General features: G+C 37.2%; 1 protein-coding gene and 1 pseudogene across 3 annotated transcripts in view; one reads left to right on the plus strand and one right to left on the minus strand.

Moving 5' to 3' along the window:
- The first annotated feature begins 201 nt into the window (after window positions 1–201).
- The window catches only part of RNF180 (ring finger protein 180), a 294,055-nt gene continuing 266,322 nt past the window's right edge, over window positions 202–27,934 (plus strand). The window contains exons 1-2 of one of the 3 annotated variants that reach the window (XM_057541792.1): window positions 204–400; window positions 24,771–24,855. The gene's annotated coding sequence lies outside the window, so the exon portion shown is untranslated. Of the gene's footprint in view, window positions 401–24,770; window positions 24,856–27,934 lie in introns of all 3 variants that reach the window. The other 2 variants (XM_057541793.1, XM_057541791.1) reach the window with 2 other exon arrangements.
- LOC130707420 (diphthamide biosynthesis protein 3-like) lies at window positions 20,478–20,707 on the minus strand (annotated as a pseudogene).

Below are 27,934 nucleotides of genomic sequence, written 5' to 3' on the forward strand. Positions count from 1 at the left end.
TGTGGTAAAAGGATGACCAGAGAGCACAACTTTCCCTCGGTGCCGCCGGCCCAGAGCAGCTGGCGCTGCTGGCAGGGCTGCGAGGGGTCGGGGCGGGGCGCCGCCCACGCGCGGCTCGGGCCGGAACCCGCTGAGGTGGGTGCGCAGAGCTGGAGGCGGCGGGGAGCTCCCGTGAGCCGAGACCGAGGCCGCGGGCTCCGGGCCGCCGGCGCAGCTCAAGCGCTTTCCGCGGGGTTTGGCTCCTGTCGCTTCCCGTCTCGCTGAACCTGCATCGCCGCCAACAGAGCCGCCGCCGCCGCCGCCGCCGGAGCCGCCGCCGCGAGTCCTCAGGGCCGGGCTGCGGGCGGCCAGGCGCTCCGGGACGACGCGCGGAGCGGGCGGCTCCGGGACGCGGACGCAGGTGAGGGCCGGCGGCTTGGAGCCCGGCGGTGCGCGGCCGCCCGAGGGTCTGGTCTCGGCCCGGCCCTGCCTGGCCGCGGCGGCTCGGGCCCCACGCTCGCGCAGGGAGGACGCGCCGAGGGCTGGGCTGGGCTGGGCTGGCCCGGCAGCTTCCCGGCGCGGCCTCAGGTCATGCGGAGGCGGTTTAACTTTCGCACCTGAGGCTTGCGGGGCGGCGGCGGCGGCGGCCTCGGGGCGTGACCCGGAGGGAGAGTGGAATTACACGGGGTCTGGAAACGTGAGCCGGGCGGCGCCGGGGGCGTGCGGGGCGGCGGGACGGCGGTGGGGTGCCGCGGGGCCGGTGTGGGCCGCCCTGCAGGTGGGAGTTGAGGAGCTGTGTCCGGTTTCATCTCCGAGCTTGTGGGGAGAGTCGGCACACACCCCCTCCCACGGCCCGTTCCATTCGCACAGACCCACTTTCTTTTGTCTGGTCCATTTCGGTATCGGCGTTTCAGCTGCTTTTGTTGCAGCCTTGGGTCCGGAGTATACAGACTGGTTGTCAGGCAGAGGTCATGGGTAAGCTCTGAAATGCAGCGGGGCGGAGGTGGGGAGAGGGTCCATAGGGTGGCGGGGATTTATTATTAGTGCCCTAATTAGCTCTAACGTGTATATCACCGAGTTCTTTTCGAGACAGTACTCAATATTTTTGTAGCATCTAATAGTTTTAACACCTGGGAGAGCATTCATTAGTCAATTTCAAAGGAGCATTGTGTGGGCAGGTTACTATTAAGTTACCCATTTTATAGACCAGACGGCTACGGCGCCCGTGAGGAAAAGTGATTATTTCAAAAATAAGCAGGCAGCCCTTGTGGGAGCTGTGATTAGAGCTTATCTGACTGAGAGTTGTCCTCAGTCCGGTCAGTCACTCAACCTCAAACAAAATTTAGCGCTGAGTGCCCCTCTAATAGGCGTATTTTTATTTACTCATTAATTACTAAAAACTTTCTTTAAAAAAATAGAGTTGAGTCCTTTCATATTCCTGGACTAGTACCCCTAAAAGTGATACTTAAAAGACCAGAATCATTCCATTTGTTGAATAGGATCACTGGAATCGTAGTAAGGACTAAATTTGTTTGTCTTTTCATCTGTCAAACCATTAATCTCCCATATAAAAATGGTGCCACTGGGAGCCCCAGTATACCTAGTGATTAGCATAGCAGGGACCCTAAATGTTTATTTAATGAATAAGTGGAATGGTGGTATGCCTGAGCAGCAAGTTTTCTTTTCTCATACAAAAGAATTAAACATTTAGAAGAATAATCATTTTAATAATTTCAGTGAAAATTAACTTGTAATCATGTGCATATTATGTTGTGCTCTCTCTCCAGAGCCATCGACAATTTACCCGTTTCCCTAGGGTTTGCTCTTAAATGATTTTGCCAATAGATCTTTCATTGCCCCATTTTTCTTCGTCTGTTTCATTTATATATTTGGTTTTTCAAAGTGAAGATATTTTTTCTTCTAAAATTCAAGGAAAAGAGTCTTTAAAAAAACAAGCTTTTTTCCCTTGATAAAATAGACTTAACTGGGCTTTTATGAGTGTATCTGAGGATAGACCCTAGCTTCTTTAATAAGTAACTCCTGTACATCAAGCAAGAATTCTTCCGGTCAAGTATGCAATGAATTAATAATCATTTTAATCCCTGTAATATTTTATGACACATCTACCTCATATAATGCCTTTTTATCAAACAGAATAAAGCTAAAAAAAAGTTCAGTTAAATTTTGCTAACTACATAGCACACATTTTAGGGCACAGTATGCCTAGACTTAATTACTGACTCATGGAATACACACAGTTCTCTTTCCCTTACACCATCTTCACTCAGCACTCTGGAAGAAAAAGAATGATAATCTGTCCTATCTCTCATAAAGGGATATTTGGAGAGTTAATGAAGTAGTGTCTGGAAAATATTTTAAAATTCTTGGAAGAAAGGTGCTTTGTGACTTCGAAGTGTGACTATAGGGTCATGAAACACTACCCCTTCCCCCAAACATGCTGTCAGTTATGTTTTTTTTAGAGTGGTCATTTCAGGTAGTTATTTTAGGAGGCTAAATACTTATTCCAAAAGTGCTGCTGCTAGTCACAATTATTTTGAATATTTGAAAAATGTAGTTGATTTACAAGCAACATAAAAACATGGTTTTAGAATCTCTTTTATAAGTACTTGTCTTTGGTTTATATTTTGTAATCAAAAACTATGCAACTCTGAACATCTCTTTTATTTGCTAAACTTGGCAGAATGGTTTCTGCATGGTTGCAAAACTCAGCTCTACCTTCAAGATTTTACTGCTGTTAAGGATATTTAAACGGTTATCGTGAAGGCTATGAAGACAATTTTGAAAGGGTGTTTTAAAAATAGTTTTGGGACTTCCCTGGCAGTCCAGTGGTTAAGACTTCGCCTTCCAATGCAGGGGGCGCAGGTTCAATCCGTGGTCGGGGAGCTAAGATTCCACATGCTTCGGGGCCAAAAAACCAAAAAACATAAAACAGAAGCAATATTGTAACAAATTTAAGAAAGACTTTAAAAATGGTCCACATCAAAAGATCTTTTAAAAAATAGTTTTAATTAATGGCAAGATTATTAGAAGTAACCTTCCCAGAGTGACTACTCTGAAATGGGCACTGCTTACTTGTAGGCTTGTATACATTTGTAATACATATATGTATATCTATGTGTACATTTGCATACTGTTAAACATTTTGAAAGTAATAATTTGGATTGCAACCTATCAATTATTTATTTCAAGTAGAATACATTAAGTAAACCACATATAATACTGGAACTGTATTAAGTTGTGGCTGTATTTCATATGAAAAATTGAACTTCACATACATGCAAATGTAAATCTTTATAATAATTTAGAATCAAAATTTAGCTCCACATTATATGTTTTGAGTGTAATATAGCTGTGTCAAAATGGCCTCATCAAAATGCAAAATTGCTATTTTCAAAAAAATCATTAGCAAGTTGTGGGGGGGAGAGATTTTCTTGATCACACCAATTACTGGATATGTTCATTTTCTTCATTTCAGGATTGTTTGAAAATTTTGTATCTGTATTATACATATTATATATCATATAAGTGTCAGAAGTCTGTTATAACTATATTAGCAGTTAAAGAGATATTGGCTTAGTCCTCTAAAGTCATGAAGCAGGAGTTTTATGATAAACATATGAAATCATTTCTGAGGGATCAGAAGTGGGGAATTTTCCATACAGTCAATAGCTTGAGAACAGGGATAGTATTGTGGCTGCAAATATACCCCATTCCATTCCACTGAATAATAAATACATAATAAGGAGCATATGAAAAGAAGGGGTATTATCCTTTTGATATTCAAATGGAAAAAAGTTCCATTACTTAGCAGCCAAGTCTCTCTTTTTAAATGAGAATAAATGGTAACTTTGAAAGAAATCACCTATTTTGATATGCAGATTATTGAAGTGACAAATTATCAGCTGACAAGCAGAAATTTTCCCCTAGCATGGCCCTTTCTAAGATGAGCAAGTGTGATGGTAAACATTACCTTCTGGTTATATACAGGGGTTTGTCTCCCATGTAATGGTCCATGCCCATCTCATTCCATTGATGAATTGTACCTTGCCTCTGACCCTCACTCTAATCTCTGACCTTACTTCATCTTTAATTGCCACCTTTGGGTGGAAAGTAGTTGGTTCAGAAAGGAAGACAGCAGAGGGAAGGGATGAGAATATCTGTTTCATGTATAACATGAATTTTTTTCTCATTTTGGAAGGTTAATAGTTCATTTTTAAGGTCTCCTCAGAATTCCCTGCATCAGAACAGCCCCAATAAGTAAGCAGTCCCCAATAAAATGGTGACATAAAGATGCCCACATTAAAATATCTTCTTTTGGCCCTAGTATAAAATAATGTGTACAAAAATAATATTATATTAACCAAAGCTAAGTATCTTTGGTACAGTAAACATTAACCACATAATTAACAAGGTGTTTTATTGCTTTTCTTGACTTTAGAAAATATTTGAGGAAATAACTTGAATGGTGAGTCTTTTACAAAATGCAGCTGAGGAAACGAGCTGTTGCATTTTTTTTTTTTGTCTTGATAAATTTCTCTGTAGCAAGCAGAAATATTAGAGATTATTAATAATAGAACTGCCTGCAAGTTCTGTAATCTCTTTCCCTGATGTGACAGGTGGAAAAACCTTAGAAACAAGCAGTAGGTCATTAGCACAAATTTTAAAAGCAACTTCAAAACATCTTTCATAAAATTGCTGAGATAAGCATGAGGCTTATTCTGTTTGAGAATCTCCTGGCCTATTCATAAACCTGGTGAAAAAAAACTTCCGAGGAGCCAGAATTGAAATATGAACACCAATTTAGGCAGCATGGGATGAATAGTATAGCTATATGGGCCCATTGTATAATGAGTAAATTGGGGATTGTGTTAAAGTTTATTTAATAGAGTTAGAAATTAAAACTAAGGTATATTTTTCTAGCCATATTCTGCTTGAATTTTTGGTTTTATTCTTTCCCAGACCATTGATCTCCTGGAAGATATATAAATTGTATAATTAATATTTGTATAGTTTCACCTGTCTGACTTAGAACTAGCTAAGGCTGTAGAGTCCTAAATAAAGCTTGCTGTACTCTAGTCTGGCATTATACTTTTTGCTCACCCAACAACCATACCCTTTCCCAGTTTAGTGTTTTGGCTTATATTATTTTCTTTGCTCAAGATGCCCATTCATCTCCATTCTACTTGCTAATGCTATCTAAATTCTCTCTTACCCTTTAAGACCCAGATGGAATACTACTGTTTTCCCAGAAATCCTTCCCTAACTCCCTAGTTCTTGTTTTTAGTTTACCATATCTTTCTATTTGTTAATTACTCTCTGTTTTTGATAATTTCTTTTATTTTGGCCTTGAATTTGTTTTTTGTTTTTTGTTTTTAACTAATATTTATTGGAGTATAGTTGATTTACAATGTTGTGTTAGTTTCTGCTGAACAGCAAAGTGCATCAGTTACACATACATGTATATCCACTCTTTTTTAGATTCTTTTCCCATATAGGTTATTGTAGAGTATTGAGTAGAGTTCCCTGTGCTATACAGTAGGTTCTTATTATCTATTTCATGTATAGTAGTGTGTGTATGTCAATCCCAATCTCTCAATTTATCCCTCCCCCCCTTCCCCCCTTCCCCCCTTGGTAATCATAAGTTTGTTTCCTACATCTGTGACTCTATTTCTGTTTTGTAAATAAGTTCATTTGTACCATTTCTTTTAGATTCCACATGTAAGCGATATCATATGATATCCATCTGATTTCACTCAGTATGACAGTCTCTAGTCCATCCATGTCATTGCAAATGGCATGATTTTGTTCTTTTTTTATGGCTAATATTCTATTGTATATATGTACCACGTCTTCTTTACCATTCATTCTTTGATGGACATTTAGGTCGCTTCCATGTCTTGGCTATTGTAAATAGTGCTACAGTGAACATTGGGGTATATGTATCTTTTCGAATTATGGTTTTCTCTGGATATATGCCCAGGAGTGGGAATGAATTTGTTTTCCACCTAGTTTTTTTTTCCCTCTAAGGCACAGGTCAGATATTCAATATATATTTTCTTGAATCATGTATAGCACCTATAACTCTGGATACTAGCTGGACATATTCAACTTGTAAGGTTAGATCTACAAAAGATGTTTTACTTAAGAGAGTAAGGTAGAATATCTTCATGCTTCATAATTGTGTCAGTGTTCTGGTAGAAAATACATAGCAGGCTCAAAATGGAGTTGTTCAGAAGATTAATATTAAAAGTGTGCCTGGGTTAAAATAAACCAACAGTGGATGGTGAAGCATCTCAGGACTAACAATAGTGGGAACCATTATCGTTCCTAGGCCTGAAAGGGTGAGAGAATTGGATCATGACTGAAACCCAGAGAGGGTAGCTATGTGGGGAATGCTGCCTGACTCGACCTCTGGCCTTTCTGTGATTGGGAAGGATGGGGAAATAAATACCCCAGCTTCACTCTCTTCCAGCCCTCTGATTTCCTGGTGGTGCTTCCCACTGGCAAATCCAACTGGAAGGCAGAAGATTAGGGGGCCCTATTTTTGCAGGTCAAAAGTCAGCCTCCTGGGAAATAGAGCAAGGTAGGGTGGAAAGTACCTCTGGAGTGGGGCGCGAGGGAGGCAAAGAATATCCAGTGCTATAATCATATCATCTAGGGAGTAAACACTCTCTAGAGTGATTACAGTTACGTAAGCCTTTTTGTGCTGTCGTTATTTCATAAAAGGCATACTTATTTCTTTCTAGTCTAATTCAGTTACTAACATCCAAGAACACTTTATTTTATGGTTGATGCATTTCATAAGAACCACTATCCCTCTTTTGTGGTGTTAGCTGGTGTGGTATCGTTACGCATGTCTTCTCAGTGATTTCATTTTTTCATATTTTGTGTTTTGCTTGTACAGTGCCCAGGTGGGAGACACAGAACTGTCTGCATAGTCATTGGGAAAACTGCCCCTTCACCATTCTAACCACATGATTTGTCTGAATTAGTCAGGATTGCTCATTTTTCTCTTTGTGTCATTTTCATAGATCAGTGGTTTTCAGTCTTGGTGTATGTGGTTCTCATTGCAGATACTCTGTTTCAAGCAGGTTTAAGATAAATCTTGAACATCTCTTCTTTTAAAAAGCTTTCAGATATTTCAGATGCACAAATGTGAGAAGCACTAGCACAGGTAGGTAATCATTTTGGTCGTAGTTCCCCCCTCCCCCTTTAATGTACATGTAGCACTCTTCAGTAATTAAGGCTCAAATGGAAAGCTAATGCTGCTTTATGGACTCTTCAAAACAAAAAAGATGTTTTAGATTTTTCACATTGAGAGGTGCTCGTGATATAGGATGCAAAATATGTGGTTTCCATATTATTAAGGCAAATAAATTTAAAATTTTAAATATAGATATAAAACCTTTTAAATATACAGTATAGAGAATAACGTAATGAACACCCATGTTTCCACCATGTAACCTTACATTAACATTTTATTTTTTTCTGATTTTTTTAAGAAAAAATACATTACAGATAAAATTTAAGCCTCCCTTAGATCCCTTTGAAGAGGTTACCGTTATCCAAACTTGGTATTTATCATTCCCATTCATGTTTTTATACTTTTGCTATATATACATGTATCAGTAAACAAACTATAACATTGTTGCACATGCTTTAATTTTTTTGTAGCTATTACTGTGCTGTGTGTTTTATTCTTCACCATGTATATTTCTGCAGCCTTTTTTTTTCCTTGTTTAACATACTTTGGAATTTTTTCTACATACATGTAGCTTTAGTTTATCAACTTTCATTGCTATATAATATTCCATTGTATCAATGAGCACAAATTAATTTGTCAAATCTCCTATTGATGAAACCGTTGGTTGTTCTAATTTTTTGCTACTACAAAATGTTGCTAAAGTGAACATTCTTTTATGATATAATATTTCCTTAAATACATACAAACCTAGAAGTAGAACTGCAGACCCACATATATACGTTCTGTCTTAGCAGATCTTGCCAAATTGCTTTCTGAAATACTTGTGTCTAGTTATACTTCCCCATAGTGGTTTATGAGATTTTTGTTGTTGCTTTGTATTATGTTTACACTTGGTCTTGTCAGACTTGCGATGGGCATGAAATGGTATCTTGTTTTAATTTTAATTTTCCTAATTTTTAGTGAAGTTGAGCACTTTTCGTATGATTGTTGGCCATTTGGGTTTCCTCTTCTGGCAATAGTGGTTTTATGTTCTGTGTTAATTTTTCTGTTGGAAATTTATCTTTTTAAGAATTTGTATTGTAGAATCCATTGTAGATATTAACCATTTGCTTATATTTATAAGTTTCTTCTTCCTGTCTGTGGATTGTCTCTTAATTTTGTGTGTATTTTCTTATACTGAAGTTTTAAAAGATATCAGTATTTAAAATTTTTCAGTATTTTGCTGTGTTTTGAAACCGTTTTATGACTCAACATGTAGTCATAACCTTGGTCTTTCTAAGGTTTGCAACTCTCTTCCTTACTTTCATAAATTCCTTCTAGATAAAGTAGAGTATAAATAAATAAATGAAGAAATAAACATGCCACACAGTTTATCACTGGAATATACATAAAATTATTAATCCTTAACAATTTGTGTAAAAAAGTTTCCCAGTTCAAAAACAGCATCTAAATAGCAGCTTCCAATGTAGCTTTTTCTCATTTTTCTTAAAGCTCCTATGAAAATGTAGAATAAAATGGAAACTCACCACAAAACCAAAAAGCAAAAAACTCCTAAAACACTAAAGCTGGGGGGAAGTAACCTTAATTAAGAAGCAGATTGTCCTCAATTGAAGGGAATTTCTCTACGTCAGCACCTGCAAATCCCTATCCCACCCTCACCTCTTGATACAGACTGCCTGATAAATTCAGGCAGTTCACTTTCTGGGTTCCCAGCAAATTCCAAGAAGCCACTAGGCAGAATGTAAGGCGTTTGTGGTGGGTGCTGCAGGGCATCTGGAGACCTGAGACACACAGAACCCTGGTGATAATACATAGCAGCATCACGGGTCACGCCAGTTCCTCTCCCAGAGAAACAGGCAATAAAGGATAGTGCAAGATGCCCCTTGTGAAGAACAGAGTAGAGAACAGAGGACCAGGTGGTGAAGGCCTGTTAGGGAAACTGGACTGAGTGCTTTGTGTATCAGCAAGCTCTGCCACCGTAGATCTGAGCAGGTGGGCAGAAAAGTGACCATGGGTAATTTCCTCACCTTGTCTGTTTAACACCAAGTCTTGGTAGATACCCCCCATGGTTGAAATGTATAGAAAGAAAAAGAAATAAAGCAATCTAAAATGAAACCTCTGAAATACTGTGGGACAAAGGAAGATTTATTATTGAAAGGAATTGGCATGTAACATAAATTTCAGACTTGATATATATTAGTCACATGAATATGGTATTTTATATCCCTAGTGCTCAATTTGTGTCCAGGCGTTCTGCAAACAGTGAAATATTTAACCCCCTCATTGTTTTTATCAGGTTGATATTTTGAGGTTCCTTATAAGATTTTGTATGAAGGGTAAAGTGCAATGGCTACTTTCTTAAATAACATTATTCTCAAAAAATTGAACTTTAAAGAAAGAAATTTCACTAATTAAATCAATTTTGTTAGGGGATCTTACTAATCATTAAAATTTTTGTTGTGAAACTGTGGATATTGGATTTACTGAGAGTCAGAACAGCTGTTCAGAATGTAGGATAGGTAAGTGCCTCAGATGTCTGGAAGCATTTAAAGAAGGCAAGCTAAACCCTGCCTATTTCAGGAGCCTCTAAGGACCTCACAGAATGGGAAGACAGAAGAAACAACTGGTGCAGCATGGCTGTTTCAGGATTATAAACCAGATCTTCGTCTTAGCACACCATCTAAGTGTCACTGAATTCCATGGAGATCCATGCTGAGGGACTATTTAGAATAGCTGTCTGCAGAAACGTTTGCTGCCAGACAGTGGTAAACTTATAAGAACAGGAGAATAAATGATAGCAAATTGGGTATATCATGATGTAGATTCTGTAATTCCAAAAAAGCGGGGAGTAAGCAAAGGCAAAGCAAATGTTAAAAGTAAAATGCACTAAAATTCATATGGTTAGATAGGAGTGTGTGCAGTTTTTGTGGATTCTGTTAACTTATTGAGCCCTGATTTATTTTTAGAATGGCTAAAGAAGTGTATTTCTGATGTCACCCAAAAGCTGATCAAGACAATATAGATCTTGAAGCTTAGAGCTAGTTACTGCTTCCATGCCTTACCTTCTGCTTTTCTTACTGTAGTCGCCTAAGATGCCAGCAGATAGGGGAGGGCAGCCAATGATGTTTGTTGCCTTCTCTGTTCCAGTAAATGACTTAATAGAGAGCACTTTCCCCCTTCCCAACTTTGAACTCTCTGTAAGGACTTCAGTCCACCTCACTCCTCTTGTCCTTAGAAATCTCAAGATTCTAGAAATAGGAACTTCCTCCTCATAAAATGATGGAGATAGGAGATAGTTTGGGAAGTTACTTTACTTCTCTAGGCCTCAGTTTCCTCATTTATAAAACGGAGTTAACAATCCCTACTTCACAGGAATGTCCTGATGATTAAAGGAGCTAATGCCATTTAATAATCACTGTCTTCAAAAATAGTAGTAGTATTTAAAATAATTCCAACCACTTGAATTCATGTTGTATATGTAGAGATTTTAGTTTAAAAAATATGGAGAGTATACTACTTTCTGTCCCATTCCTAATTAAAAAGAGAAAAGTATTATTTTCTGATGGATAGCTTCATAAAGAGGATTATAAATAATTTGAACACATCCAGTGACATATAGTCATCAAACCACATAAGATGTCATGAAGCTCAGATCATATTCTAAAATGGAGCTTCTAAAATTCAGTCTCTATAAAAGCATTATAAGGCTGAGACCAGCTTCCTTTGGTGGTGTTTGCTAAATTTACCCTGGTGATGCCAGTAAGTTGTATCCTGACTTTAAGCAGAGTAAGGAAAGAATGCCTTTTTTTTTGTCTTGCTTATGCTTGCTTACTTATTCACTAATTCATTCAACTGATTAATGCCCAACACTGTGCTAGCACTGTTATAAACTGTTAAGGAGTTTGCAACTCAGCAAGGAAGACAGACATGGAACAAGTAATTGAAAGCATGATGAATGTTCTGAAGGAGAATTGGAAAGGTCATTGGGGGAAAAAATAGGTCAAGGAAGACCCACTCCCCTGTCTTCTCCAGGGAGAGGCATTTAAGCTGAGACTTGAAGGATATGGCTCTATTTCCTAGAGGCTAGAGGCAAGCTTTACAGGGGTCCAGGGATAGGAGCAGGAGGAGTGAGCCAGTGGAGTGCAGGAGTGGAAAGAAGTCTGGACTGCTGGACTGTAGAGTAGACTGGGGCTGAGGACAGACAGCAGCCTGGTCAGCACTAGGAAGCCCCTGAAGGGCGCAGGAAAGTAATGATTTGTTATGTGTTTTCAACAAGGGCTCTGCCTTCAGTGTGGAGGATAAAATGCTTCAGATTTCCAAAAAGTAAAGCCTTGGTGATTAGAACCATAATTTTTGGCCTGGAATTTTTGAGGTCACACATTTGCTTATTGTTTATAGAGTGTATGGGATGAAATATCTTCCTCTTCCCATATTTCTTCCTTGGCCTGTTAGAGAGATTCTGTCCCATTCTACCTTTTTGAAAAAGCTGGCAAGGTATCTTTTGTCCTCAGTCCACTTTAATCCTCCTCTCTCCCTTTGCCCCTTCCCTTCAGAATTCTGATGTTTTCAGAACAAATCCTAAGGAACATGACCATAACTCTGAGTGACATTGCCAAATAACTGGAATTAGAAGTTTTTCTTGCAGTGGTTAACAGAGGGGAGGCTTCTGGTTATGATAACCTGTAAACCTATGCTACAAATACTAGAACTTCTCTAGAAATATTTGATTATATACTACATAAATGCATAGATGAGCTTGTAACAAAGTAAAAGAAAGCCCAGGAGCTAAAAAGAAGAAAGGTGGAGAGAGCTTGGCAACAGACACATGACATAAAAACTACCCTTAGTGTTAGAGTGAGGTTGCTAGGCTCACTAATATGCTCATAGTTATACAGGAGACCAAGGCCTTGGGTACACATGAGACAGGCAGTTGGGAACTGAGACCCCTGAGTAAAGCCAGGACTTGGGAAGGGTAACATTTTCAGTTAAACAGTAGATTTAAAAAAAACAGCATCCACGGACACAGAGATTATGAGGAAGTCTATATTGGCTTAGTCTCTGAGTAGATGGTAGAGAAAAGTCTCATCTGAAAATTCTGTTTGTTCAGTTTTTTTTAAAAGAAACTTTTTATGAAAAATTTCAAACATACACAAAAATAGAGGAATGGCATAATGAATCATCATGTATCCATCAATCAGCTTTAATAGTTATTATTATTCTTCCATTCATGTTTCTTTTTTCTGCATTATAATTTGTTTCTACATTATATAATTTTGCCTGTAAATACTCAAAATTAGAATATTTACCTCTAGCCTAAGGACCTTTAAAAAACATAGCAACAGTTTTATATATTATGTCCAACAAAATTAACAGTTCTTTAATATCATCTAATACCTAGTTCATGTATAATTTTCTCTGGTTGTCTCAAAAATATTTTTTTAGAGTTGATTTGTTTGAATCAAGATTCAAACAAGGTCTACACATTGCATTTGTTAGACATCTTAAATCTCTTAAGTTTCTCCTCCCTCTTTTAAAATTAATTTATTTGTTGAAAAAACCAAGTTGTAGAATTAACTACATTCTGTATTTGGCTGGTTGTAGCCTCATGGTGTCATTTCAACATTCCTCTGTTCATGTAGTAAATAAAGTGGTTCTTAGATTTAGAGGTTTGATTCAGTTCAGGTTATTATTATTATTATTTTAAGAATACTTTAGAGATGGTGCTCAGTATTTTCAGCTGCATTACATCAGGAGGCACAAGATGTTTGGTTGTTGTTATAACGTGAATTGTATCCCCCCAAATTCTTATACTGACGAGCTAATTCCCAGTAGGTACCTCAGGCTGTAACTGTATTTGGAGATAAGGCCTTTAAAGGGTGATTATGTTGGAATGAGGCTGTTTGGGTGGACCCAATCCAATCTGACTGGTGTCTTTATAAGTAGGGGAAATTTGGACTTGCAAAGAGACACCAGGGTATGTGCCTACAGAAGAAAGGTCATGTGAGGACACATGAGAAGGCAGCCATCTAACATCCAAGGAGAGAGGCTCAGAAGAAACCAACCCTGATGGCCCCTTGATCTTAGACTTCTAGTCTCCAAAACTGTGGGAAAAAAAAAAAAGTCTGTTGTTAAAGCCATCCAGTCGGTTGTATTTTGTTATGGTAACCCTAGCAAACCAGTACAGTTGTCCTGTTTTCGAGTGATGTTAAGATTGATCTTTGAGTTCAGGTGGTAACAGCCTTACACATACATTATAAAATGCTCCATCATCCTTTTTTCCAAATGTTTTTAGTATCCATTGATTTCTTTCCCCTAAATCCATCATTTCATTAGGGGTTGTAAATGGTGATTATGTTAATCATCCTACATTTATTAGCATGATACCTTTAAACTGAAGAATTTTTCCTCACCAACTATTTGTTCACCCAGAAATAGTCTGTAGATCCTTTTCCTATATTTATTCATTTTCAATTCTGACATCCTCCAAATCACCTGAGAATCCTTAACTTCAGATTTTAGTACTTGGATTTATATTGAATATTAACAGGGTGATCCAAGGAGCCCCAAACTAAGAAACTTACCTAAAAGCTATTCCTGTGCTGGTGATGTTCCTCAAGCACCTGGCAGATACAATGTGAAACTGTTCTTCCTGGAGGGGCAGGTCCTCAAACAAGGTCCCATAGTTGTCTCATGGTAAAGATGAATTCATATTCCAAAATTACAAAACTCAGGGGGAAATGAGTGAAAGTTAATAGACATAACTGAGAGGAAATTTAGATCTCCAGAAAATTTATGTGAGCCCAGGGCTCAGGATTTTGTTCTCTTCTCTATCCATACTTAACAACCTTATAGATCTCATCCATTTTCATGGCTTTAGAGAACCTGCCCACATTTAAAGCTCCCACTCAGACACTCTTCAGAACTCCAGATTCTTGAATCCAGCTTACACTTAACAGTTCTTTGTGAAAGTTGAATAGATTGCCAAAAGATTTGGAGCCATCCTTGATTCCTCTTTCTTTTAGACCCCATATTCAGTCTGTCTGGAAATCCTGTTTGTTCTACCTTCAGTGTATATCCAGAATTTGACCATTATTTACCGCTACCACTGCTATCACCCCAATCTGGGCCTTATCTTTTGGCTGGATTACTGTAGCAACATTTTTCCATTATAATGGAGTTTATCTAGTAGGAGAGTTAAATTGATAGTTTCATAACCACATTTCCACTTTATATTCAGAGAATCTTATTTAAAACTAAATCTAGTAAGTCATTTAAAAAGTGCTACTTTAAACTACTATACATAAAATAGATAAACAGCAGGGTCCTACTGTATCCCACAGGGAACTATATTCACTATCCTGTAATAAACCATAATAGAAATGAAAAAAATACCAGAAACTAAGTGGCTTAAAAAGAAGTGCTACTTTATCCAATTTTTCTTTTCTAACCTTAAGTAATTATGAGTAAGTAAGAGTTTAGTAGTGCAGGGGCAGAATCTTTTGGAAGCACCTTGTATATTAGGACAAGCTATTGATTCATCTAGAATCATATGAAAATGTTAATTATATTTTAGTCTCTAAATTGGACTTTTTCCCCATGTAATGCAGTATAATGAAATTAGTCATAGAATTGGCTCATAGGTGAATTTATGTGAAATGAAGAATGTGGTTTATATGTGATCTGTTAGAATTTCCTTTCAGTGCCCAGAGTAAGAAAATTAGTTGCCTCTAATTCAAATCAACAACATATATAGGCATGTAAAAAGCATCATGTGGTATTATAAAGGACTATGAAGATTTGAGATACTGCTTATGCCCTTTCTTTGGGTACTTACAACTTAGAGGAAGAAACAAACGTACACATTAGTATAATACCTGGTGGTGTAGTGACATGAGTTCTAGACAGAGGCTTAGGTAACAGATGAACTATTCAAAGATAAAGGCTGTTCAGGAAAGACAGAAGCAAACAATGAAAGTGCCAAGAGCTTTAAACCCGTTTGTGGGTAAGATGATGGGATAAATAAGTAAAATAAACAAGCCCAAGTTTCTTAGCTTCCAGGTCAGTGCTTTATCTGCTAGGAGATACCTACTACTTTTTTGTCTCCATTATCTAGCAATCTTTTACAGTAACCTAGTATAGCTGCCTCTGTATCCAGCAAAAAGCATCTCTGTGTAACTACACCTTTGCCCAGAAGAAAAAAGGGTTTTGAAGCCAGTGTGCTTATTTTTGTTACCAATTTCTCATTTGAATCCTTTTTTGATTATTGATACTTGACCCATCAAAAAGAATATAGCCATCCAATAAAAGCATGGTGAGTTCCACAACTTACTTCTTATCAGCTTTCAGTTAAGACCATGCTTCATATCATATTAATATATTTTACATAAAGTAAATATGTTTTAGCTCTTATTTTCCATTCTAAGAAATCAGCCTGAGAAGCACCTGGGGAAACAAGGCTGCATTTGACCTCAGGATCAATTCTTTAATTAGATACTTTCCTCTGAGAACCCTGACAATTTTGCCTACTCTCTCTCTCTCTCCCAACTGGCTTAGAACCCCTCTTACCCTCTCATATGCGTTCACAGTACATGTTTTATTTTTATTTTTATTTTGTGTGTGTGTGTGTGTTCCCTGACAAAACAGTAGGTTCTCAGTAAATATTCACTGAATGAGTGAATATTTGTAGCCTCAAAACACAACTTAAAATTAATTTTTAAAAATCACCTGGTTTTATTTTCTTCTTGCTACTGCCTCTTCTTGGTCCAATCAGAAATATTTTTGGCAGTTTTTTAAAAAATATGTTCAGATGTATCCTAGTCTGCTCAAAAATCTCCAAATATGACTATACCTATTGCTCGGAACAAAACTTTGTAGACTCATCATATGGTGATTTCTAAGATTTACATATGAGAACAAATAGACACACACCATTTTGAAAATATATTTTAGCTTTCCTCATAACTCAATTAATTCTGTATGTAATTTCTACCTTTTCATATATTTTCTTCCTAAGGAAGTAGCATGTGAGAAATAAGTGAATATTTGGGTGCTACATACTATTACTTTCATCCATTTTTAGAATGCATTCCTTCTTTTACCAGAGTGGTAGCAGTTTAAATGAGCAAAATTAATCAAAATACAGAATTTACAAAGTATCTACATTTCTTCAATGATATTTTTACAATTCTTAAAGGTGTCACTTGGATTCAAAGACTGCAGTGAGCATTCAAGACTGAGTGTCTGAGGTATGTTTGTGAGAAAGAAGAGGGGAAAGGAGAAATTTAAAAGAATAAAGAGATGGTATTCAACTTCAAGTGTAGTGTGTAGTTTAAGAAGCTATGTGAGAGTGTAAAAGAACTTGGTAGCTACTACAGCATCAAATTTTATTACCTTTTCTCCTTAAGGTAGAATATGCATTGTATTATGCCTAAGAGTTCAGCAAGCCCAGGGGAGGTAGAAGGGAAGAAAAGGGAGGGTGGGTAGAGGTGACCAGATGGTGATAAGGTAGTTTGAACTACTGAATAATTCTTTGTCAACAGAAGTTGGGTGCTTTCCAAGAAAAATGTTTCTCGATGTGAACACTAAAGTGTATGCAGAACCATTTAAACAGTTAAAGTTGTTGAAGTTGACTTTATCATGTTCAACCCTGAAGTATGTAACACCAACAATTATTGAAGAAAATTGAGGTGTCTCTCTGTAATTTGTGATTTAGACAGTTGTAGAGTTAATAAATTGGAGGCTTCAATTGCCATTTTAGTCACTGAAGCTACCAAGTCTAGAATTATAGAATTGACAGTTTAGAAATCACCTGATCCAGCCTCCTATTTGTACCTGTAAAGTATCTGATACCCTTGACAAAGATTGAAAGCTAGTGTTAAGAGGGATCCTGAATTACAAGCCAGCTTTCACTAAATAATACATGTTCTAAAAATATCTATTGAACCACATAAGGCATATAAATTCCACAGGACTCTAGTTATATCTGTAAAACCCTGTTTTAATTTCTGCCTAATGTAAGATTAATTTTCAGGTCCTGATGTGTTCTTAAACAGTTTGCAAACAAGTGTAGTGACTGCTGCTTTGAAACTCAGTTACTTATATTTTTGCAGTTTTTCACAGACCATTGATTGCAGTGTTATTAATGCTTCTTTTCTGTATCTGCTTGGAGTTGAGCACATATTATTCCAGTTCTTCTGTGTTCACAACACACATCAAGAAGATTCAGCATCAGCAGGGGGAGCTGACATGGTATCAATTTTACAAAATAACCAATATCTGTGCAGCATATTCCCAACAGAGTTATTACATGTGATGTTCTGTTTATGTGAACAATCATTGGTTTCAAAGCCCACTTCTGCAAAACATTTGTGGATTACTTCTGAGGTTACTTTGTCCTACATAACAGTGAGATTTCTTTTACACTGAGAACATTTCTTTATATTACAAAAGAAATAACTGCTTCTTATTTCATGGAGACATAATCTACCAAGCACTTCCAGTTTACAACCTTTAGGTGACAAATTGTGCCTCAGTCTAATGGCTACAAATGCAACGTGGTGCTTTTTAAGCAAAGAAAAGTATATACACATCGTTAATATAAGGCCCCAGGGGGTATGGGCAGGATATCTCAATCAGTAATAGAATATTCCTTTTCTGCAAGTAATTTTCTCTCTGATTTTAGAAGTCATTCTCTCCAAAATCCTGCCAGACATCAGTGTATTTTTGTTAACGTTATATATACAGGAAAGGTGTGTATATAAAAGAAATACTCAAATTTCCTCAAATAGTTCTGGCTTTTTACTACTATCATCATTGCAACAGACTAAGACTGACAGTCTGTATTTTTCTCCATGGTATCATTCCTTTGTAAGAGCTCATGTCTAGTTTGTTTGCACATTAAAGAGGTATCCCATCTAATCAGCATTCAATGTGCTCCCATTGGCATATGTATCCATAGACCTCCTACTTTCAAACCAATCTTCAGCAGAGATAAGAGATATAGATGCTTCATTATTTAGCTGTAGTAACATGGTATTGAGAGTCAAGGTTGACAGCAGCCTTTATCTGTAGTGCATTTTCATTAGCTTTTCCTTAAAAACAAACTAACAAACCTAAAATTTAGAAATATTATTTGCCTTGAAATGGTCTGAATTGGCTAATTCAGTTTAGTGTTTTATTTTCTAATTTGGTATGCATTGCTCCTTCCACACTTTTATCAGTTTTACCTCCGTTGGCTTTTTGTTTATACCTTGTTCCAATTTTTAAGAAATATATAGATAATTGATAAGGGAGCTCCAGATTCTTTGGCCATTTCACCTTTGATTTTTCTATCTTGTTCACTAGCATGATTTTTACCTTTTGAGAAATTTTGAACTCAATATTTTTCACAGGATTTTATTCTATGAATTCTATAAAAGGAAAGACATACAATAAAACATGGGCTTTCTAATAATGTCAAAATTGAGAAGACTGGCTTGGGTCTTATAGGTACTGTTCTAGACTGAATTGGCTGCAGATATGTTTTATCCTTCAAGAAAAGGGAAAAATGACCCTGAAGATAATTCAGAGATCATCAGGACTGCCACTGCCTGCATAGGCCCAGAGACACAGGTCCAGAGGGTAAAGTTGTCTCCTCCTGAGTTTCAAAGTGGAGTCACCCTCTTAGTTTCAGCAGACCATGTCCCTGTACATGGCCTCAAGGGCAAAGCCGCCTCCCATGGCCAAGGGCATGAGGCCACCCATTCCAGTGGGCAGAAGACAAAGCCACCACCATAGTGGGCCCCAGCAGGCAAAGCATTGAACCAAAGAGAATTATTGTTGAGCCTTAAGTCTAATGTAGTTTGCCTGGCTAGGTTTTGGACTTGCTTGGGACCTGTCATCCTTCCTTTCTTTTTTCTGATTTCTCCCTTTTAGAATGGGAATGTCTATCCTATGCCTGTCCGACCATTTTATTTTGGAAGTACATAATTTTTCTGTTTTCACAGTTTCACAACTTAGAGGAATTTTGCCTCAGGATGAATCATACCTCAAGTCTCAGCCACACTTGATTTAGATGATACTTTGGACTTGGAGTAGATTCTGGAATGGGTTAAGACTTTTGAGACTGTTAGGATAGGGTGAATATATTTTGCATGTGAGAAGGACCTGAATTTTGGGGACAAGAGGGAGGAATGTTATAGACTGAATTGTCTCCCTCCCAAATCCATATATTGAAGTCCTTACCCCCAATATGATGGTATTTGGAGATAGGGCCTTTAAGGTTAAATGAGCTTATAAGGGCGGGGCCCTAATCTAGTAGGACTGTTGTCCTTATAAGAAGAGGAAGAGACTCCAGAAGTGCACATGCACAGAGGAAAGGCCGTGTGAGGACATAGCAAGAAGGTGGCTATCTGCAAGCTAGAAAGAAAGCCCTCACTAGAACCCAAAACTTCTGTCACCCTGATCTCAGATTTCCAACCTTCAGAACTGATAAATTTCTATTGTTTAAGCTACCCTGTCTGTGGTATTCTGTTATGGCAGCCCAAGTAAACTAATACAGGTATCATACTGACAAGGTAGAAGTTTTTCTTACATTTAGAAAACCAATGTTAATGTCAGATTTCAAAGGAAGAACTATTTTCAATCATTTAAGTAAACAAGACAAAAGTATACTTTCCCATTTGTTAATGAATATTAATAACTTTGAGTAGATAATGCTATTATATGTCAAAATAATTATATTTTTTAATTAAGACACTTTTAGAGCAGTTTTAGCTTTACAAAAATATTGCACAGAAAGTATAGAAAGCTCTCATATACTCCCTCTCCCCTGTACAGTTTTTCCTATTATTAACCTCTTGTGTTAGTGTGATACACTTTTTACAGTTCATGATTGAATGTTGATGTATTATTTTTGACTAAAGTCCATAGTTTACATTAGGGTTCACTCTGTGTATAGTTCTATAGGTTTTAACAAATGTATAATGTCATGTACCCACCACTATATTATAGTTCCACTGCCCTAAAATTCTCCTATGTTTTACCTATTCATTCTTCCCTCTCTCTGTCCAAATAATTAGATATTGATATGTAAAGATGATAAAAGTGCTGGAAAACAGTAGCTTAAAATTTTCTTCCTTTACTGTTACGGTAGAAAAGTTGGAATACTTCACATTCAAATTCTTTGCATGAAATACAAAAATACAGAAGTGTTGTCCCTATGTGAGAGATCTTTACATTGGATTTTTGTATCTTGACCCATTTCCAATTGTGTAGGATTTGGATTCCAAACTCTTTAGCATTTAACCAATTCTTTGGTCATGAAAGGAGCTGGGACCGTTTATCCACATATAAGCTGATCTTTGACATATGTCACTTTTATAATGAGAGAGCAGCAGGGACACATTCCTACATCTTCCCCATTCTCCATTTTTTCCTTGGTGGTGGATAAGTAATCCCCCTATAAGCAGAGGTAGGGAAATACATCTCTGATTCCTTCTGTCGATGGAATTCCTTGACTTCCATGTATCATAAACACTGACAGTGTAACCAGGACCAGATGATGAAAATTGTTACTGTAGACATTGCTCCATATTGAGAATTCTTTACCCACTCTTCTCAAACAGAGGCAAGTATGGGATTATGCTGATGAAATAAGATACATATGGAAACATAAACATATCACAAGCATACAGCTTGATGAATTTTCACAAAGTGAGCACACCTATATAATGAGCGCCCAGACTGAGAAACTAATAGTACGTTAGAAATGAGCAATGTAGTTCTAAGAAGGTGGAAACATCTGCAGCCCAAAAAAGAAAAATGGTGTCACAGGCACTTAATTTCTTTTTCACTTGCTAAATCTTCCCAATCCTTATACCTCTTATTTACTTTTCTTCTATTGTGTTCTAAAGCTGAATAATATGAAAAATAGCATCATTGTCTCTGTTTTCTTCCTAATTTTCATGGAATGCTTTTAAAGTTTTACCATCAGGTGTTATAATTGCTAAGGTTTTCAGTAAGCCCTTTCTTTATCAGGTTAATGAAATTTCCTTCTGTTTCTAGGATGCTAAGTATTGCTGTCTTTTTATCATGACTAAATGTTGAACTTTACCAAAAGTTTTATTTTGCATCTTTCGAGGTGGTCCTGTGTTATTTTTCTTTTAATCTTACAGTTTGTAAAATATATAGGACTTTTTTTTTTTCATTTTGAATCATCCTTGAATTCCTGAAAATAATCTTGTTTGGCTAAAATGTATTATTCTTTTACATCACTGATGGATTTCATGACTAATATTTTATTTAGGATTTTATCATCTGTGTTCATAAATAGATTGGTATGTAATTTTCTTTTTTTATACTCTCTTTGTCTAGTTTTATATCTCCTTGTCTAGTTAGTGTGTCAAGGTTATGTTTTATTTGCAAAGCTCATCTTCCTTTTATATTTTCTGGCCACCACAATTATATAAGTTACAAAGATTATCCATTTCTTAAAGAGTTGGAAAAATTTGCCAGTTAGATCATTTTTGCCTGGATCCCCCCCCCCCCTATTTTTTATGAGTTTTGGAGAAGATATTTGAGGTCTATTTCAATTTTTAAAGTCTTTTTGGTTTATTCTTATTTTCTAATTTTAGATACATTTTAGTAGTTTATATTTTGTCCACTTCATCTCAAGTTTAAATCCATGAATAAAAAGAAGGTGAGCAAACCTTGGAGACCCAGGAGTGTAGAATTTGACCTGTGCCAAATGCTGATTTTTACCATAAAAAAGTTGTAAGTAGCAAAAGGCAGATGAAGGAATGAAACGTCTTTGTGTAGATTATAATTCCAGTAGTTGACTTTATAGAAAATTTCATAAATTGTTATAAACTTTGTTATAAATATATTTCTCCATGGGGACCCACCTATCCTTCTTAGATATTTTAAAGGATATTGGTGGAAAATAAGATTTTCATAGGCAACATTTTTGGGACAGCTGTTTTGCTGAACTGAAGTAGCAGTTCTCAAAATGTGGCCCACATCCCCTGGTGGACCACAGAGAGTCAGGTCAAACTATTCTTGGTAATACTAAGATGTTATTTGCCTTTTCTGCTCTGTTAACATTTTCATTAATTATGGAAAAGCAATAGAGTAAAGCTTCTGGTCCTTTAGCAGAATCAAGGCAGTGGTGACAAACAGTATTAGTAGCCATTTTATTCTTCACTGCCATACACATGCAGTTAAAAAAAAAACCCTGGGCTTCCCTGGTGACACAGCGGTTAAGAATCCGCCTGCCAATGCAGAGGCCATGGGTTTGAGCCCTGGTCCGGGAAGATCCCACATGCCGCAGAGCAGCTAAGCCCATGTGCCACAACTACTGAGCCTGCGCTCTAGAGCCCGCAAGCCTAGAGCCTGTGCTCCACAACAAGAGAAGCCACTGCAATGAGAAGCCCGCATGCCACAACCAAGGGTAGCCCACGCCGCAACTAGAGAAAGCCCGCACGCAGCAACAAAGACCCAATGCAGCCAAAAATAAATAAATAAAAATTTATTTTTTTAAAAAAACTGGTTTATTGAAGCAGTAAATAATATTGATTTTATTAAATCTTTACTCTTCAGTACATATATTTTTAATATTCCATGTGAAAAAAAATGGGAAGAATACATAAAGCACTTCTGTAGTACACTGAATGCTGATGGTGGGTAGTCTTGAAGAAAAGCCCTTGTTCAGTTGTTTTAGTTGAGAGCTGAACTATCCACCTTTCCACAGCACACCATTTTTACTTGAATGACAAACTATGGTTATTCAGGCATGGATATTTGGTGATATTTGTTGCAAGTGATAAAATTTGAATTTTAAACAAAAATTAGCACTTTGAAAAACTTGTATCCACTGCTATGAGCTTAACTACTGCCCAATAATTAAAGAAGTTTTGGCTGAGGTTGGTGGTAATGTTAACAAATGTGACTTTTTTGATATTTTGTAATGCAATAGGTCAATATTTGAGAGATATGCATAACTCAGCCAAACGTTACTTTACATATGCCCACTGTGTTGAGGAAATACTAGAAAGTGACAGGAATATCAGGATAAGTAGTGAAGTATGGCAAGAGGAAATCTATGAGCGGGCAATATGGAGAAAATCAAGCAGATGTTAGCAGCTAGCTTGGTCCGAGAGACCAAGCTTTGGCAGGAGCCAAGAACGTTACCATAACAAAGACTGTGACATAGGTGGGAAGAACTAGGGCCCAAGGGAGCACCCCATTTTAGAAAAACACATGTATCTGATCTGATGAGAACTGGAGTAAGAGATGAGGAACAGGATTTGGAAGAAAAGCAGACTACTATACCTGAATTTCTTAGACCTTATCAGTCTGTAAGTTGCACCACAGTCCTATGAACAGTAATACCAGAATTTTATAGTTTGTTATTCGCATTTGTTGGCTCAGAACCCAGCACTCTCTGCAGAATCCTTCCAAGTATTTCCGAGCATTGTGAGACATTCATATGTGTTCAGCAGTAAGTTCATTTTCATGTTGTTTTACTGTTTCCCAAGGTCACTCCTCTGTTTGCTTTGCTAGTTCTCTAGTTGCTGCCCCCAGGTCCTCAGAGTGTTAAAGCCATTTGGTGTATCTGCTCAAAATTGTTTAGACCCCAACAAAAAACAGAATTTTCAGGTGTTTACTTGTACAGCTTCTTATTTTCTAGAACCCATACTAGTGTCTAGGGAGCTGGAGTTAGGGATGGATTTGAGTTAGCGTCTGACAACCAGGCTGTATTCAAATCAGTTCAAAGACTACCATTTTGTTAATAGGTTCATTTACCATGTTTGACGTCTTCTTTTAGCATAAATTCTCTGAAAGAAGCCACCTCAGATGTCCTATAAATATATCACTGTAGTGTAGTCTCCAGTTCTCCTTTCAAGTTCAGATATGTATAAACACAGCTTTATTTCTTCCCTTGGGCTCCTCACATCCCTTGCTAAAGGACTTCTATTTGGTTTGCCCCGCTGGTTAGGCAGGCATACTTAATAATTGGTATGGGAAAAAGAATTTTTGTAAGTTGAGCTGCCAGATCTCGTTGATTTGATTTCAGCGAACACTTGTTGACTGTCATTTTGGTGCCAGGTACAATATTTGATTGTAAAAATGCAGCTTTGAATAGAACATGGTGCTTTTTAGGACCTCACCATTAAATTAATAGGACACATAGACACATATAAGTGTAATACAACTTGACTAGTGCTACTGTAGAGGTACATGCAAAGTTCCATGGGAACACAGAAGAGGGAGGAAGTGTAGTTTTCTGGGGAGCATCTGTAAAAGAAAATTTTGAGCTCAGCCTTAAAGGATGAAAAGTATTTCTTAAATAAGTCAAAGGAAAAGGAAGTGATATTACAGGAAGAGAGAACAGCAGATTTGAAAGTGGGAAAGCAGAAAAAGGTATTTTTAGGGAAATGCACAAAGATCTGCATAGTATTGGTGTGGTGTGTTCATGGAGGGGACACCAAGACTTGAGAGCTAGTTAGGAGTTGGATTTTAAAAGGGTAAAGGGCCTTTTTGTTTTTTAAAGAGGAAAGACTAAATGATCTTTTTATTCTCTTTGTAGAAAACACTGCAAAGTTGTCATATGAAGAGGCAATCAAAACGTATGCAGCTAAAAATATAATGAAAAAATATAGAGGATTATACAAGTATGTCAGGACAGTTAAGTGGTAAAAAATATTATGACTTTTTAAAATTTTGAGTCTTTAATGTATGCGGTAAAGGTTTTTTGTTTTTGCATTTTATTTATTTATTTATTTTTTAACATCTTTATTGGAGTATAATTGCTTTACAATGGTGTGTTAGTTTCTGCTTTATAACAAAGTGAATCAGTTATACATATACATATGTTCCCATATCTCTTCCCTCTTGCATCTCCTTTGAAATAGTTGTAGATTCAATTGTGAATTGTGAATTATAGATTCATGGAGCAATCCTGTATACCCTTCAAACAATCTACTTTATTCAGATTTTACCAGTTACATGTACTCATGTGTGTGTGTATTTAGTTATATGTGATTTTATCACTTGTGTAGATTCATGTGAGCAACACCACAATCAGATACAGAACGGTTCCATCACAAGAATCCCTTGTGCTACCTAAAGGACCTTTTTTGACATCTTAAGAAGCTTAGACTGTATGTTTTTTTATTGAAGTATAGTTGATTTACAATGTTATATTAGTTTCAGGTGTACAACATAGTGATTCAGTATTTTTACAGATTATACTTTATTTAAAGTTATTATAAAATAATGGCCATATTTCCCTGTGCTGTACAACATATCCTTGTTGCTTATCTGTTTTATACATAGTGGTTCATAGCTCTTAATCCCATACCCCTATCTTGCCCCTCTCCTTTTCCCTCTCCACACTGGTAACCACTAGTTTGTTCTCTATACCTGTGAATCTGTTTCTATTTTGTTATATACATTTATCTGTTTTATCTTTTAGATTCCGCATATAAGTGGTAGCATATTTGTCTTTCTCTGTCTGACCTATTCCACTAAGCTTAATACTCTCCAGGTCTATCCATGTTGTTGCAAATGGAGCTTAGACTGTATTCTGTCCCTCAGAGTGTGATCTTCAGATCACCTGTTACAGAATCACCTAGTTGCTTGTTAAATATGCAGAATCCCACCCTAGAAACATTGAATTAGAATTCTTGGGACTGTGGCCCTGTGACATACGTTTAAATAAACTCCCCAGGTGCTTCTTATACCATACCTATGAGGACATGAATGTGAGCTGACCTCTGAATGATAAGAAGAGAGCCAACCATGCAAAGACCTGGGGCTAGGAGGTCTAGACAGGTGCTGTCCAGTAGGAGTATAATACAAGACAGATATGTAATTTAAAAATTTACAGTAGCCACATTCAAAAAGTAAAAAGAAACGTGAAATTAATTTTTACAATATGTTTTATTTAACTCAGTATATTAAAATTTTGATTTCAACATGAAATAAATATGAAAACTATTAAGATATTTAACATTCTTTTTTTCTACACAGTATTCAAAATTCAGTGTATATTTTACTGTTACTGTGCATCTCAGTTCAGATTAGCCACATTTCGAGCGCTTAATAACACATCTAACAAGTGGCTACCGTACAGAGTAGACAGAGCGAACAGCCAGTACAAAGGCCCTAAAGGAGATGCATGTAGAGATAGCATTTGACATTCAGAATTAGAAAATATTGGTCTTAGAGCTTTGGAATAAGATCAAACTAGATGTATAGATTTAAAAATCATTGCCATAAAAGAGTTGTCACACAGAGTATAATTCTCAGTGAAAACTTATTAGAATCACCAATAGGGCTTTTTCTAACTACATGCTTGCACACCAAGAGGGCATGGAACAGCCCTGAGGGGAGGGGAGAAGTGGGGAGGTGTGTATGGATCTCAGGGAAGGGAAGAACATAGGCGGATATGGAGTTTCTCCCTTGTTGATTCCGATGTGATCCCTCCCTGCAGTCCCCATTCCTGGTTGAGAACCATTGGTGTTTAAAAGGGAGATGAGGATAGAAGATACTAGGAAGACGACTGAGAGATGAAAGGAGTGCTAATGAAGCTAAGGAGGGGAGCATCAACAATGATGAAAGCAGGGGGAGGTCAGAATACTTGCAAATTAAGATATTATTGATGATCATTGAGGACAAAGCTCAAGTAGAGTGGCAACTGGGCTAAGGATGGGTTCTGAAGATGTCAGTGGAGACTGAACTGCTGCCTAGCACCTGAAGGTCAGACAGAGCTAGATAGGTTGCAAGAGGGGCATGCTGTGCCCTTCCAGGCAGAATTCTTCAAATCCTTCCTTTAAATTTGGTTGAAGTCCATCTATGTTCCCTCTCTTGTCCCTTCAGCTGTTACATCTTAATTAATTGTTTGTGTATTAACACAGCCTGTCCTCACCCTGACCACACTATAGAATCACCTGGGGAACTTTTTAATAAAAAGTACCCATTCCTAACTCCCTCCCCATTTCAGAATAAGTCAAAATTTCTAAGAGTGGGGCCTGGCCTAGGCATCACTATTTTGTAAAACTTCTCAAGTTATTCTATGAGCTAGGGTAGAAAACTATTGATCTATAGCATAGTGAGGTCTGTGACGAAAAATAAGTTTTACTCATCTTTGTGCCCCCAGAGTTTGACTCATTGTGTGGCATATGGTTAGCTCTCAGTAAATGTTTGTTGAATAAATGAAATATTAAAGATCTAACAAATGAGGAAATGTGGCCAGGGAGCTAGGCAGGCCCTTGTGGACAGCTTAATAAAATAACATTTCTTTTCTTTATAATGAGTAGTTACCAGGCAGGTTATTAAATACACTGCACCTATTTTGGAATCCTTATTAGTATGAAACTGTTTTCCCAAATTGGTCTGAATCACAGTACTGACATAAAATCTCAAGTATAAAAATAGACTAAAAAATTGGTAGGGTTATTATCTAAGTCTTTGCACATAGCACAAGATGTAGTATAGTTAACTGTTCCACTGAGTATAATATACAAGAGAAATTAATGCATTTAGGATACAGGATTTTTCCCATTAATTTGAAGTAATTTTTTTTTAATTGGAGTACAGTTGCTTTACAATGTTGTGTTAATTTCTACTGTACAGCAAAGCGAGTCAGCTATACATATACATATATCCCCTCTTTTTTGGATTTCCTTCCCATTTAGGTCATCACAGAGCATTGAGTAGAGTTCCCTGTGCTATACAGTAGGTTCTCAT

The sequence above is a fragment of the Balaenoptera acutorostrata genome, chromosome 2, assembly GCF_949987535.1.
Source record: "Balaenoptera acutorostrata chromosome 2, mBalAcu1.1, whole genome shotgun sequence".
NCBI classification, from domain to species: domain Eukaryota; kingdom Metazoa; phylum Chordata; class Mammalia; order Artiodactyla; family Balaenopteridae; genus Balaenoptera; species Balaenoptera acutorostrata.